Raw genomic sequence first — 15,382 nt, 5'->3', positions numbered from 1 at the left:
CCTATAAGAGAAAGAAGTTGGTAAGTTAAAACATAGAATCGAAATAAAGTAGTAGCAATGTTCATGTCAATGTTGAAAACAACAAGGGCAGCTATTATGCAGGCTGTAGAGTATTTAGCAAAATACTGGCTGATTTCACCTCTGATTTGTTCTCTCACGACAAACATTTGTATAGCACCTATGAGGTGCAAGGCACTGGTCATGAGAAAACAAATGATACACAAACCCCAACAGAGAGTTCCTGGTACTGTAGGATGCTGGGGATAAATCTTGGACCACCTCTGGTTACCCTTCTCCTACTCTCACTCTTCCAGCGTATATGTACTAAGATTAGGGGTAAGAAAATCCTGTGAAACTTAATATTTAGTTTGAACCATTTAGATACACACAGATTTAGTCTCTTTTTTCTCTTTTTATTGAAACACAGTTGATTGTACACATCTGTGGGGTACAAAGTTGACTATCAATACCTGTGTGCAATATGTGATGCTCAAATCATGATAATTAGTATATTCAACATTGTACAATGTAATCGTTTTTCATAGCTCTTTACCAATTCCTCTCTTACCCCCTTCCCCGCCCCCTTCCCACCTTTGGTAAACTCAGTTAGTCTCCTTACTGACAAAGAGTAGAGGAGATGAACCATTATTGGATATTATAATTTAGTGCCTTACTTATTTTTACTAACTTTAAAATTCAGAGTTAGGTGTGGGGGAAAAGATGTTTTTCTTCTCAATTTGTTTATTCTCCCACTTATTTCTTATTTTCTTTACCCCCTATATACCCACTAGAATCACAGCAAGAATTATTTTAATTTCTAAAAGGGACTTCTGTGGGAAAGGAAAAAAAAATGTTACAGTGGAAATAAATGTTGGAACAGGCAGAGTGCCCTCTCTGAAGGACACTGAAGTAGCTAATAGTTCCCTTAAGAGATTACCAGTGGAGTGGTCGTGCATGAAAGGAAGGTGGCATGAAAGATCATTGCTTCAGTTATTATTAATGGATTGCTATTCCCACAAAGATCATCTGGGGAATGTTCTGATTGGTTGGCTGGTACCATCAAAGGTAGCTTGTTTAGCTGTGTGACTAATGCCACTGTTTTCAAGGTCTGCTCATGGTACTTCAATTAGATGGAGGCTGTGGTAGTTAGAAGCTTTCTTGAACTCTTCACTGAGTTTCAGGAAAGGAAAACTTTTCCATTAACTGTGAAGTTAAAAGAAAAATCCTATAATGTATTTCTTAACCAGATTAGAAACCAGAACCCTGGTAGGCTTTTGTTTAGCTATTTTGCTCAGGGTGTTCTGCTAAGGCCATGCAAAGAATGAATAATTCACATTGAAAACCTTAGCATTTTACTTAAAAGCCTTATTTTCATTTTTGGAAAATGTGACAGCAAGAATTAGTACCGGCACTTCTGTTTCAATAATGGTGGTGATGTTTAAGTGACAACAAATACATAATTGGACTTACATGCACATTTATGGACACAAAAATGTCATTACCTATTTTGGTGGAACATTTTACACTTACTCTATAAACAAGAAAAATCAGCTTAAGTTGTTTTTATCTATAAGTAATGAATCAATGTGAGAAACCCTGTGGCATTCATACTTTGAGAAAAATATCTGTTTTTTTCATTCCCTGATTTTGAAAGGATGAAATTGTTTATTTTAAATAAGACCCTTGATGAGTCCTCCTAAAATAAATGGTAACTCATTTTTAAAACATTGCTAAAGGTCTTTTGAAGATAAATAATTAGACTCCTCCCCAAATTATAAGATAGAGACAAACTGTAGCATAATAATTCTATGCTTTCCTCAGTTTAATTGGGCTGAAATTGTCTGAATATTACAGGGTATGAGATTTAGTATTTCATGGCGAAAGTACGGAAAGAGGATTAGGAAATTGAATGTTGTGGGAATAATGGGGGAATTCATTGATACTATGTTGGGTACCAACTTTTTACCCATGGAAAACATGGGATAGATACAATAAAATAATATAAAACAAAAAAATAAAAAGAACTATTCTTCTCTCAAATACTATGTAAATTTCCATTTTCAAAGTAACGATAAAATAAATGTAGGTATTAGTAAGAAATAAGGTTGAGCTCAAGGACTTGCTATGAACTCCTGATCTATGTAAACCCAGCAGTGAGGCCTGAGTCTTTTTACGCCTCCCCTAAATTTTCTGAGACAGATAAGAGTTACAAATACTCTTATTATCACTTTTTGTCAACCAGTCTCCTAGCATCATAGTGCATGTTTTATTTGTTAACTTGAACTAAGTTTTTTTTCCCCCTGGCTTTAAATTGCTTCTATGGGAACCTGCAGGGTAGCCAGGTATATTGCTAAGTGGGCATAAAGTCTAAGGTGCTGGGGGCTCCATGTGGGAGGCAGATGGTAGAAGTCGGAGTTTGGGGTAGGAGAGACCTAGGCAGGGAGGCCCAGGTGGAAATATGGGAATTCAGGAAAAGATAGCAGGGGCATCAATGGGGCTGTACCCACTGGCTCTACACCTATACCCCAGCTATGTGCCCCCTGTCACAAACGGCTTGATGCCTGTGCAGAGGTTGGCTTAGGAGGCAGGAACACAGCAGCCACCCCCACTTCTGGTTGCTGGTCCATTGGGCCAAGAGACTGGGCCAACATGCCTCTTGGACTATGGCCTTGGGGTGTGACTTTAGGGCTGCCAGCTCCCCTGTCAGTGGGGTCCAGATGTTTCCTGTGGAGGAGAAACTGTTGACTGGGACAACGTATTGATTCTGATACAGGGCCAAGGCTTTGGTTATGGCTGTCATTGTTCCCTTGGTGGCCACTGTGACTTTAGGGCTGCCAGCTCCCCTGTCAGTGGGGTCCAGATGTTTCCTGTGGAGGAGAAACTGTTGACTGGGACAACATATTGATTCTGATACAGGGCCAAGGCTTTGGTTATGGCTGTCATTGTTCCCTTGGTGGCCACGTAGGGAACTGCCTGGGACTGGCAAATCCCCCGTGCCAGGCTGGAGATGTTGATGACATTCACCTGGTTCTTCTGCAAGTCAGGGAGGGCGAACTTTGACAAGATGAAAGTCCCCAGCAGGTTCAGCTCCAGCATCTCTCGGAAGCCCTGAGTGGAGGGCTCCTCGGGCCACTGGGGTGTGTGTGGTAGCCAGTGTTGTTGACCACACAACCCAGGAGGCCAAATTGTCGGACGGTTACAGAATCAGAGTCTTTAGATCTTCTTCTTGAGTCATGTCACAGAAGACAAAGACAGCTCCACGAAGTTCCCACTTCAGGGCATGGCCTTCAGACTCTGCTTGAGTTGTTTCTTTTAAAAATATGGTGCCTTATGAGGGTTTTTTCCCAGTGTGGGATTAAGATTACAGATATGGTTACCCCTGAAGTTTACACATGCATGGTATTTCACAGTGGCCATTAAACATTGCTGGGTTTCTCCTAGAGACCATTTTAGTTCATCTGTTAGTTGGGACATATGGGTAAACCTTGCAAATTAAATATATTAAACAATTAGCAATAGACATGTTAAGACTGATAGTCCTGTCTTCACATCTGTGCAGGATGAATCTGTTTTTTCTTTCTTGCAGGTGTTCAGTAAGAATGTGGTAGCTGCTGTCTGTGACATGTTTCCCTGCTCCTTTTTCAGCCTCAGGTAACTCTCATCCTTGCTGTTTGACCAGGCTGCTCCACAACTCATGAGTCCTCAGTGGTTCCCACATCAGATACAACTCACACTTCTCCAACACGTGGTTCAGTACAATTTGTGTTAACCTCAGATTCTGACCAGGAATACAAGCTGTCTCAGAGGGCATCTACCATAGACCTCTGGCATTTTTGGTCTCTGATATTTGAACTCACCATTCATCTTCAGTTATATCCCTACTTTATCATTTAGTGCTCTCATGCACGTTTTTTTTTTTTAAAGATGACCGGTAAGGGGATCTTAACCCTTGACTTGGTGTTGTCAGCACCACGCTCAGCCAGTGAGCTAACCGGCCATCCCTATATGGGATCCGAACCCATGGCCTTGGTGTTATCAGCACCGCACTCTCCCAAGTGAGCCACGGGCCAGCCCTCATTTTTTTTTTTTCTTCTATCAAATCTAACCCCAAGAAAGAAAATTCTAAAGTTACAATATGGTCTAAATCAGTGATATTGCTTAAAGGGTTATAGCTCTCTGGCATGTCTACATATACTAGCTGACATAAGTTTTAGATAATAAAATTATTCTTTATTAGTAGAATGTTAGGTCTTATGAGCATACTGGAAAAGTTTTGTGGGAGAGAGAGGGTGCGGTGAGTGAAGGGGTCTTGTCTAGCACCTCAGAAAATATCCCCAGTCTCTTACTCTGCTTACTTATAAGATTAGTTCTGGTGAGGCATAACTCCCCTTCTCCAAACCATCTCTCTCTCGCCACCTTTATAGTGAAGATCAGGGAAACCTCCAATAAGAGGCTTTTCTTGATTAGTCGCACCATGCTTCAGCCAGCCTGTTTAAATTCTGGCCCACTGTTATCACACTGTTTAAGACCTCCGAGGGCCTGGGCCCTTCCACTTTTACAGGCCTACCCCACATCATCACATAAAAATTTATCAATATCCCACCTTATATATATATATATTTATCTCTATAAAATAGATATTGTTCTCTATAAAATATAAGATATATATTTCTATAAAAATAATTTGAAAGGCTTTTAATACTTTTACATCCAAAATTATTTGGCTACATATAAATCATTTATTTTAAGACTGACTATAATTTCCTGGTAATCATTGTGCATCCTCAGAAATTCTTGTGATGAAAAAATATACCTTACTTTTTTTAATGTAATAAAATTTATAAATATTAAATTTCACAGGTAATGAAGAAGACATTAATGGGACAAGTTTGTGGAAATTTAATTAAACACATTAATTTATTTTAAAAGTTTTTTCTATTTTGTACTAAGTTTTTTTTCAGCTTTCAGACATTTTTTATAAGTGTGTGGAAAGCTCATTAACACACATTTTAATGATTTCTATGTATCAGGCAATGTTTTGGCCGCTGGAATCATAAAGTTGAAAAGACAAAGTCCCTGCCTTTGAAGAGTTCAATATGTGAGAATATTTGAGTAAAGAATATCAAAGCAGTGTGGTAAGTGTGTTAATAAAAATAGAATTAGAAACACACAGATGACTATGACTAACTTTGCACAGCCAAGTTCTCAGAAAAGGTCACTTTTGAGATGACTGACTTCAGTCATTGTTAGATTGAAAGAGATTCTAGTTCATGATACTTCAAGGAGGATTGTCTCATTGATTATTTTCACATTCTCTTCCTTAATGAACATAATCTTGAGTTCTTCCTATAGAAATCTGGAATACCTAATGGAGTTGGTCTGAAATAATTTTCAGCCTATTAGGCCACACACTCTGTTTCTGGCGCCTCCCCTTTCACTGCAGAGACGGGATATGAAGGGCAGGATGATCCAGTTGCATGTAATCTTCACAGAGAGCCTTCGAGGTCAGAGTTATCATTATTCCATTTTTAGGTGAGGAAATAAAAACTTGAAGAAGGGAAGTCATTTGCCTAAAGTCATGTGGGTAGTAAAATGCCAGAGTTGGGATTCGATCTCCCATCTGTCTGACTCCAGAGCCCTTAAGCTTACCATTCTATAGATGAGGACACGGAATAGCACCTTCCAAAATGCCTTGCTTTGGCTGCTGTTCTCTAGGTAACTGTGCATGTTCATTTCTCATTAATTTCCTTTTCTGATGATGAAGTGTAAAAGGACGTTAAAAAAGCAAAATATTGCAACCCTCTCTATACCCAGGAAGAGGTAAAAACTTAAATTGTCAGGAAAAGATAACTCAGAAAAGGAAAAATATTGAACATAAAATCATCCTCCAAATACCTAGAGGTTTTCCCTTAGCTTCTTTTATAAAGTGATAAGTATTTCCATCTTCATGCTGTATTTTTGTTTACCTTAGCAAGAAATATTTTGCTTGATACATAATTTTTGATAAGGGAAGATTCATCAGAATAAAAAGAACTATAATATTTCATATAATCAAATAAATTTTAGAACAGTAGTTAAAAAGAGCAATAGAAATATTCTTATTATAATAATCATTTTTAATGATCCAATTTTAAGATTTTTGTTAGAAGTTCCAAGTAGAACCCCCACAAACAATGCATTAGTGAAAAGTACTAATAGCAAAAATTTCTTAGAGCGATGAAGATTAGTCTTTGCTGTAAAGTTAGGATGATATTCTGTTAGAAGAATTCTGACTTTAGCATTGTGTAAGCTGTTTTCTTAATACATATCTACTCTCTGCTAGGTGATATTCATGAAATAAGGCATAGATAATGCATTTAGTAACACTGAGCTGAATAATGCAAAACATAATTTGTGTGCAATTTTGGGGAGCACAAAATAAAAGTTGTTTTAAATATCATAAAAAAACCCCATAAAAATAAAGCATTCTAATCAGAGAAAAAAATTCAAAAGCTTGTGTCATAAAGGAAAACAATTTAGTTGTGCAGGTACCCTTAATAAGTGCCCCAAAGCGTTCCAGTGCTGTTACATTCTCTAATGATATTACAGTATGTGGCACATCTCATCTAATCTGTTAGTAAAATCCTAAAGTCACTTATGTCAGTCTCTAATGCAAGCCAAATGAGTCTTTCCAGTAATAAGAAGCTTCGCAGAATTAGTTTTCGTTTTGCAGAAAATTGCCATTGGGGCTGGCACTTTTATCTAAAAATTTCACTCGTGCATAAGCAAAAAACTCATATATTATTTGGTTACATTCCATCAGTATGAGAAATAACATTGTGAGAATTCTATGCATGCTAATGATATATAGAAATCCACCTGCTTTCAGATAAAATGAGTTTAATTTTCTGTTGCCCACTGCCTGGTTGGCCTTTCATAAATTACTTATGCACAGCTATTATTAAAATAGAGGGAAAGCAAATTAGAAAGTCTTCCTATCTCTCCACTGGATTTAGCCAAGGCACGGCTGTGACAGCTAGAGTCAGCGTTTTTGAAAAAATTCTGCTCTCCTGAAAAATTTTGCATCTCTATACAATTCTATACCACTGTTGTAAACGTTCTGACCTGCCTTCTTACCAAATTAACCTAAATCCTTTCTATTTTTCAACATTAATGGAATCCTCTAGAGTCCTGCTGATATATATTAAAATATATTTATTGGTTAATTTGAATTCCAGCATTTTGTACCTCATTTCTAGCACTCTTGTTATATCTGAACAGATATAACAAGCCTTGGGCTTTAGCATTAGAAACTTACAAATTAAGATACATATAGTACATCTTACAATTATCAGATCAAAACAACTTTTATTGGAGTATAGAATGGCAAATTTAACTTTCTTATAAAATAGAAAATAAGGACTGTCTGCGTGAAAGAGTTAATTGGATTTCAAAGGGTGTTTCTAGCTTATGGGGGATGGGTCTTTATTGGTCAATGAATACTTGACCTCTTGGTTTAAGGACAGGTGAAAGTTTTTATTTCCAGGAGGTTTTGAAGTCCAAAGTTTCTAATCACTTAAGATTAATTTCTGCTAATTATTTTACTTTGTTCAATTATGATCACAAGTTTCCTAGGATATATCAGATGACCAAGTCTTTGAAGGCTGAATGAACATCATTGATGAAGCTCTACCCTTTCAATGCCATGGTGTTAAAAAAGCTATCAAAGCATTATGTAAAAAATCAACTTCAACTGTAGTTCCTATTGAAAAAAACAAAGCTTCCAAACCATTTCATAAAATTTCAATATTAACATCATTTTAAAAGACAGTTGCATCCTGTGTCAGGGAAAATAGTTATATTACTTAAATAGCATTTTAACCTAGTTCTGGAAAATAACATGCTCATCAGTCTCTGTTAAGATTCTCCTTCATAGTGTTCTGATAAGCTATGATTGTAATTAAATGGAGTTTTAAAAATGGCATCTTTATAGTACAGTTATTAATACAAATAAATTACAAATGACTATCTGTGTGTATGCATGGGGCAAGAGTGGAGGGTCTTGGGAAAGTATGGTGGGATAGGGAAGGGAGACACATGTCTCTTTTTTCATCTCTGCCCTGAATCCAAACTAATCATTTTTCCTCCTTTGTGGGAGAAATCTTTTAAATAATGGTAATAAATGTACCTACAATATGTTAAGACTGATGCTCAAAAATAATACCAAGCAAATAAAACCTAGCAACCTAAATCAAAAGGAATATAAATGATTCTGAAATGAGGTTGCTATAAGATAAGAAAATATCATTTTCAGATCTGTCCACAGTAATTTTCAAAGGATGTCATCTCTCTTTTTGGCAAAGTTTAATGACAAAATGTTTGTTCCTTGAAGCACTTAGTGAAAAATACTATTTATGTATCTAGCATTACTGATTCTAAAATTTTCAGCGTGTAATTGTGTAGTATTATGATGTTCTAAAATAAATCTTTTTCTTGAAGCACTTAGTGAAAAATACTATTTATGTATCTAGCATTACTGATTCTAAAATTTTCAGTGTGTAATTGTGTAGTATTATGATGTTCTAAAATAAATCTTTTTTTGAAATTTACAAGTTGAAATTCATTTAGTAGTAATAGTGCTTTGTCAAATGTCTCAAAAAGACAGAATAGAGTTTGAGATCAGTCAACTACTTAGACCATTATATGTTGATCCTCTGTTTATAAAACACTTAAATAATGGAAGCTTCTTAGATGTCTTGTTTTGACCTTGGCAATGGTGATTTGATCCAAAACATTCCATGGAAGATAAATTATTATTATTCCTCAGGAGTCTGCCTATAGTCTACACTTGCATGAAAAGCGAGACATCCATTCACTCGACTAGTTTAGGGTATCAGCGTTGTTGGCATTGTGTAGACACAGCTCTCTTTCAGTTCTAAAGGTTGTAGAATAGGAAAAACTCAAATCTAAATTAAAAATGGAAAAGGAATAAAATCATCAGGATAATTTAGGCAAAAAGACAAAATAAAGTTTTGCAAATAAACCAGTAACATGCCATTCCTCAAAAACTTTAGTTTGTTTTTCCTGCCAGACTGTTTGCTTTTAATTAATTCATCATTTAACTGCTTAATTGTGTCTCTTTAAGTTGCCTGAGAGGCAGCTGTGAAAAATTATGAACTTTTGAATCTAACAGACTTAGATGTGAAATTTGGCAATGTCATTATCTAGCTGGGTAGGTATGTAACCTATTCTGGCTGGGTATGTAACCTCACTTGAACCTCAGTTTCTTCATTTATAAAAATGGGATGACAATACCCACAGTTTGTTGGGAAGATTGAATAAGGTCATTTATTAAAAATGATTGACTGATGAGTATGTAGATGCTCAATAAACATTAGGTGCATTTAATCAGCTGTAGGTATGTAAGACTCCTTTTTTTGTGAATTTCAGATCTTACATTTTTGTGGTATTATTGGTAAGATTTACACACATAACTCCTCATTGGTCAACTGTAGGTATGCAAAACTATTTTTTTGTAGTTCTACTTTAGATCTCACATGTTTTTGTAATATGTTGATATAATATATATACATAACTCCTTAGCATGTACCTCCATGAGTGATGCGGTGGACTTGCTTCTCAAAAGATAACGGGGACTTTGAAAATATGAAGCATTTCAGTACCTTAAACAAGAAAATCTTTGGGACACTCACTGTAGAATATTTGGGAAACATAGAACAATATAAATTTTAAAAATCTTCTTTCCTTCCATATTCCAAAGACATTTGAATGTGCTGTCTTTCCAGCTTATTTCTATACATATATCCACTTTTTTTTTTTTTTACAATATTGGGATCATATTGTATTTGCTAAGATTTGATATAAATTTCATTTAATAATATATTAGTGCTTCTTCATGACAAATATTTTTATGAGTAGAATTTTTAATGGCTGCAAAATATTTAATTGAGTGACCTTGTAATAATTTATCAAACCATTTATAATTTTTGGATGCTTATGTTATTTTTAATTTAGGGCTACCATATAAATTTAATTAACAAAAGTTCTTGTCTGCATATCTTGTTATCTTCTTGACACCAATATCATTATCAAATATAAACATTTTTAAAGGTATTTAAGATTCAATATCAAACTCTAGAAGAGTTGTAGCACATAAAGTGGCCTGAAGCCCACACTACCTCTGGTTGGTTACTGTTGCAACTTAAGGCATCTTGACTGATACATATTCCATATCCAAGTTTAGCATGATAATCAAATAAGAGCATGATTCCATAGTGCTTTAGGATATTGCCAGAAATGTGGCAATATGTGGTTGTTGTCAATAAGATGTCTTTAGGTACAAAAATGTTGCTGCCATTATGCATGAGTTAGTTGATCACACATCTCTATTAATAAAAAGTGATTGCGTATGCAGTTTTAATATATTACTCTACATATATAATATGTAGATATAAAATTTATATTAGATAAAATATATGTAACATTATATATTTTATACATTATAAAATTCACAAAAATAGAGAGGAACTAGTAAGAGATAAAGGTGAAATAACTAATTAAAAATATATATATTTTTACTTATTTGGTATAAAAAATCCCTTTTTTCCCACTGACATCATTACCATCATCATTAAGTTTATTTATTTCATAAAAATTTCTGCTGGGTAACAACCGAATGCCAAGCACTTATATCAGAAAAGGTCAAAAAATTTGGAACAGTTGTCTGTTTTAAGAATTCACAGCTCATCTTTAAATTAAACCACTCTTTTAAGTACATTTTGAAGAGACTACAGGAAAGCATCTGCAATCTACCAGGATTTTCCCTATCACTCTCAGTCTAACTCCAGATATTGCAAAGATTCTATTATTTAAATTAATAGGTATATGTATTTAGCCTCACACATAGACTGCAATAGACTATAGTATTCTGATAGCTAATAGATGTGTTAGGGCTTTCCTGTCAACCCTTTCTGCATAGCTAAAATCAAATACTTCCTTCAGTCATACTGACAAACCTTTTATGACAGGTTGACCAATTTTGGGTTCCAGTGTCAATAAACTGTATAAAATACTAATATAGTTTATTTTATTCCTTTTTGATATAAAAATAAATATATAAACTCATAATTTACATGAGTCACATTCACGTCAGTAAATTATCTTATGCCCTCTCAGTTTGTGAGCAGTCACATTTGAATCCATTGGTTAGATATCAATTGTGAGCTGCTAAAAAAAAGAAATTTACCAAAGCCTATATGAAAATCTAAAATTTTTTTTCATAAACAGTCATCGTGAGATAACACATCAAAACAATTGAAAAACAAGTCCTAAGTAATAAACTATTCTAGTTGGTAAACTGTTACGAATGCAGTGGGTCTTGTTATTCTAGTCACAATATAGATTACAAACTCTGCAATCATAGTCACAAGCACAAAACAAGAGTAGTTGGTGCTAATGTGGAAATTGAGGAAAAGCAACATTAAATCAATGACCACTTCTGTTAGTAGGGAATAGAATGAGTAATTTATCATGATGTAACAAAACCACATAAAGTATTATCTCAAATGCTTTCCACATCAACAGGGAGCCAATAATAATATCACTTAATTATAAAAAAAGTTCAGCTGATTTTAAAGTTATGGTAAAAATATAGTTACACCTTAGTGCTCTGAATTCTTGGCAAGTGAGTTGTACTATAAAGCCATGCTTGTGCTTCTTAAGGGCTAAACTCTTAACAATCACCTTTTAATTGTATTTTAATGATTCTGATTGGAAAATTTTCTACTATGAGTTTCAATCATTTATTTATTAAGTATTCAAACATTTCCAAGAATCTTCAGTAGATAGTTAGAGGGCTCCTCTGAGGTGTATAAAATCATTTACCGTATCCTTAAATGGTTACACACACCTGCTCTTTTTGAATTCTTGCTTTATTTTTGTGGTGTTTCTGTCTTTTCCTTTTGTCCTATGTTATTTCTTGTTAATATACCAAGGTCTGTTTGTAGGAAATATCCTTCTACAGCCCTTGTCTCCCTTCCTAATCTGCTGCTTCAAATCAGTTCTGGCCTTGAAACATGTTAAAAGTGTCTGTTAAAGACTATATTGGTTTATTTTATTTTATTTTTAAATTAAAAAATTTTTTTATTTTAACTTCTCAATATACATTGTAGTTGATTTTCAAGACTATATCGGTTTTGATTATTGGCATAAGGTCTCTCTTATGCACAGAGTGTATAAATTTCACTGTCTAGATGTTATACATTTCAGTTCCTTAACATTCCTTTTTGGCTTTGGGTTTGGTGAGGAGGCTAGAAACCCAAGCTCCAGAACTGGTAAGCTGTTCCTTAGGCACACAGCCTTTCAGTCTTGCTTTTGACTTCATGTCAGTGTATTCCTTCAAAACTTAACATTCCTTTTTGGCTTTGGGTTTGGTGAGGAGGCTAGAAACCCAAGCTCCAGAACTGATAAGCTGTTCCTTAGGCACACAGCCTTTCAGTCTTGCTTTTGACTTCATGTCAGTGTATTCCTTCAAAACTCTCAGGTCTCTGTGTTGATTGTTAAGCCTTAATTCTTGCAGGATAATTATAACACATTTCCTGTTTTACCATTTCTCAATTTTTTTTCCCTCAGAATGTGGGATTTTGTGTTTCTACAGTGAAGTCATAAAAAAGCAAACAAACAAGAATATGGGATTTGGAAAAACATAAAAGCAATCCTAAGAAATGTCAGGAAGGAAAATGCCACTAAAATATTAATGCTACACTATGGAATTTTCATAATTCTTTTGGTCTAAAACCAAATTACAGAATACTAATTGACTGTAAGTTAGTTCTTTTTTTACCTCTAGAAACTCAGGGTGATGATCTAAATTTTGGGCTGAAATAAAGTGAGAGATAAATGAATGAAATATTAAACAACCTGTATTTATTGTTTGTCCCACATAACTACCAAATTATTTGAATATTTACCAACATTAGAGTTGACAGTGTTCACTTGATATTTAAATTACCATTTATAATAGATTTTTTAAAATTTTTCAAATTATTTAAGGCTCTTTCTTTGAGATGTTACAGACATATATTAATCTCACAGAGTGAAGTCCAATAATTTTATATTTTCTTTTCAATATTTTACAATTTTTCTCCGTAACTTCTCAGAACAACACCAAGAGGTAAACAGAACAAGTATTACAACTATTTCACAGATGAGAAAACTGGGCCACATTACGATCGTGACTAAAGGACTGACCACATCACACAGATGGCTTGTAAGTGACAGAATTGGATATGTAAGCTGAATCTAGTACTTTTTGCCCCTCAGCATACTGCCTTGGGGTACAGTTTAAAGGACTCCTGATATAAAAGTGAATGTTTGTATTAAAACAGCATTCTGTACCTCACAATTCTGTACAAGTAAATGCTAACATATTTTGAAAAAAATAACTAGAAATAAATGCTTAATTAAAACCTATTGATTGATTGATCGACTGACTGACTGATTGATTGATTGATAGATAAGGTAGCAAATCTTCACCAACTAAAGTAAGAAAAAGGATCTCAGAACAGGCCTGGAGAGGACCTGGCTTATGTTTGTGTATTTTCATTCTCATACACTCTTAGGTCCTGTTCCCACTGTCGATGAAACGGACCCAGGAATCCTTATTCTCTGACATTGATAGTAGCTACTGTATGTGGACAGATTCTCCATTTAACTAGGACTAAGAAGGGACCATAGAAAAGTGGCAAAAATGAGTCATCTCCCTACTAAATAGACTGAAAAATGTTAGAGATTCAGGGTGGTCTTTGACTTCCTATCCATGTTGAAAAAGAACACTGGAACAGAGAAGGAGTTCTACCTTGCCTCTTTGACTCTTGGGAGAGGACTTTAGGATGATAGATCACATACCAATATGTACAACATTTTACAATAACCAGTCCCTTGTCCCCAGAAGCTAATTTCCTTTTTTTATTTAGTACAGGACATAGCCTAGAAACTTAGTAAAGGGCATGCTACAATATTAAGGACTCTATAATTAATGTTGGCCAGGATTTGAATTTAAATCCTTTACTTTTCAGGGTCTAATTAAAGTCAGACATTACTGTGTGTGGAATGAGACATTTTCTTGACCAACCGTATATTAATTGTTTAATGTGTAAGGATTTTATGTTAAAAGTTTAAAACATATTTGGAGTAATGCCTTTCCCTTTGAAGTCAGGAAGAGTGAAGAGTTATCTTGCCGTAACATAAGAGGAAATCATCTTTGATAAAAATGGCCTTATTAGGGCAAATATTATTTTATTTCTTTCTAATTCTCAGTAGCTTTAAAATACACACAAGATTGTAGATATAATTATAGACACTATAGTAAGATAACTGCTATAGTTTAGTGGCCTTTCATTCTAAATTATTAATTCACTTTAGATCTTATTTTTAGCTGTTAAATTGAATTCTTTGGAGAATGATGTTAATATCTGTAGATAGCTTAACTGTGAAGCTGTTGGCATGACATAACTGTGTTCCAAGTGCTTAATTTCAGATTTTACTTGGACAATAAAATGTAGTTTAATATATGTCCTAGAAAGTAAGCTTTAAGAAAATAATTGTCTGTTGATGTTTACAATATTCTATAGAAAGGAAATCCTGATTATTTTCAGTCAATCATTTTTCCAGAGTTATAAATCACATGTGTTAGCATTAATACCTTAAATGCCTATAACAACTTTCTACCTAATAATTCGAGTGCTTTTACATCTATTATTTTATTATAGTTTAACATCACTGTACGTGCTTCATTGTTTCAAACCCACAAATCAATGCTAATTGCAAATACCACTATAAAACTTAAACCTAAAAGAGAAATGCATAATCTCTGAAACTTATAAACTATAAAAATTATAAAAAAGCAAATCTCCAAAACTACTGTTTCATAAAAAAACTGTACTTCAAATTTCACAGAGGAAAATATTAGTTGGATTATTTAAAATCCTACTAATATTGAATGAAATCATCAGGCATGAATAAAACAACCAAAAATGCTGTAAAATGAGCTTTCAATTTTTCTGTAAAATAAAAGTGTGTTTTCATGCTCATACAAGCTTATAATCTTCTTCTGCCCCACTTCTTCCCTGATCTTAGGAAGAAAGGATCAAGTTCTTTTGCTTTTTTCTCTGTTTTGTTGAAATAGAAATCCTAGATCTCAGGAGAAGTAGACAAGTAAGTAAAACAAAGGACCAAACTGAGGGCCAAGTGGAGTGAAAAGAAGGCTTTATATATTTTCCTAAATACTAATGTTTTCTGGAGTTGGCTTATCAATATCATGTATAGTAGTCATATAACTGTCACTCATTTCTGTAATTTTTCTGAAACTCGAGAGGTAGCCTAT

The 15,382-nt window shown here is 34.4% G+C and overlaps 1 pseudogene; it reads right to left on the bottom strand.

Moving 5' to 3' along the window:
* Positions 1–2,466: 2,466 nt before the first annotated feature.
* LOC103605641 overlaps positions 2,467–15,382 on the bottom strand; it is a 28,913-nt pseudogene continuing 15,997 nt past the window's right edge.

Source organism: Galeopterus variegatus, unplaced genomic scaffold (genome assembly GCF_000696425.1).
Source record: "Galeopterus variegatus unplaced genomic scaffold, G_variegatus-3.0.2 Scaffold5951, whole genome shotgun sequence".
NCBI lineage: Eukaryota > Metazoa > Chordata > Mammalia > Dermoptera > Cynocephalidae > Galeopterus > Galeopterus variegatus.
This window is presented reverse-complemented; position numbering and strand designations above follow the sequence as displayed.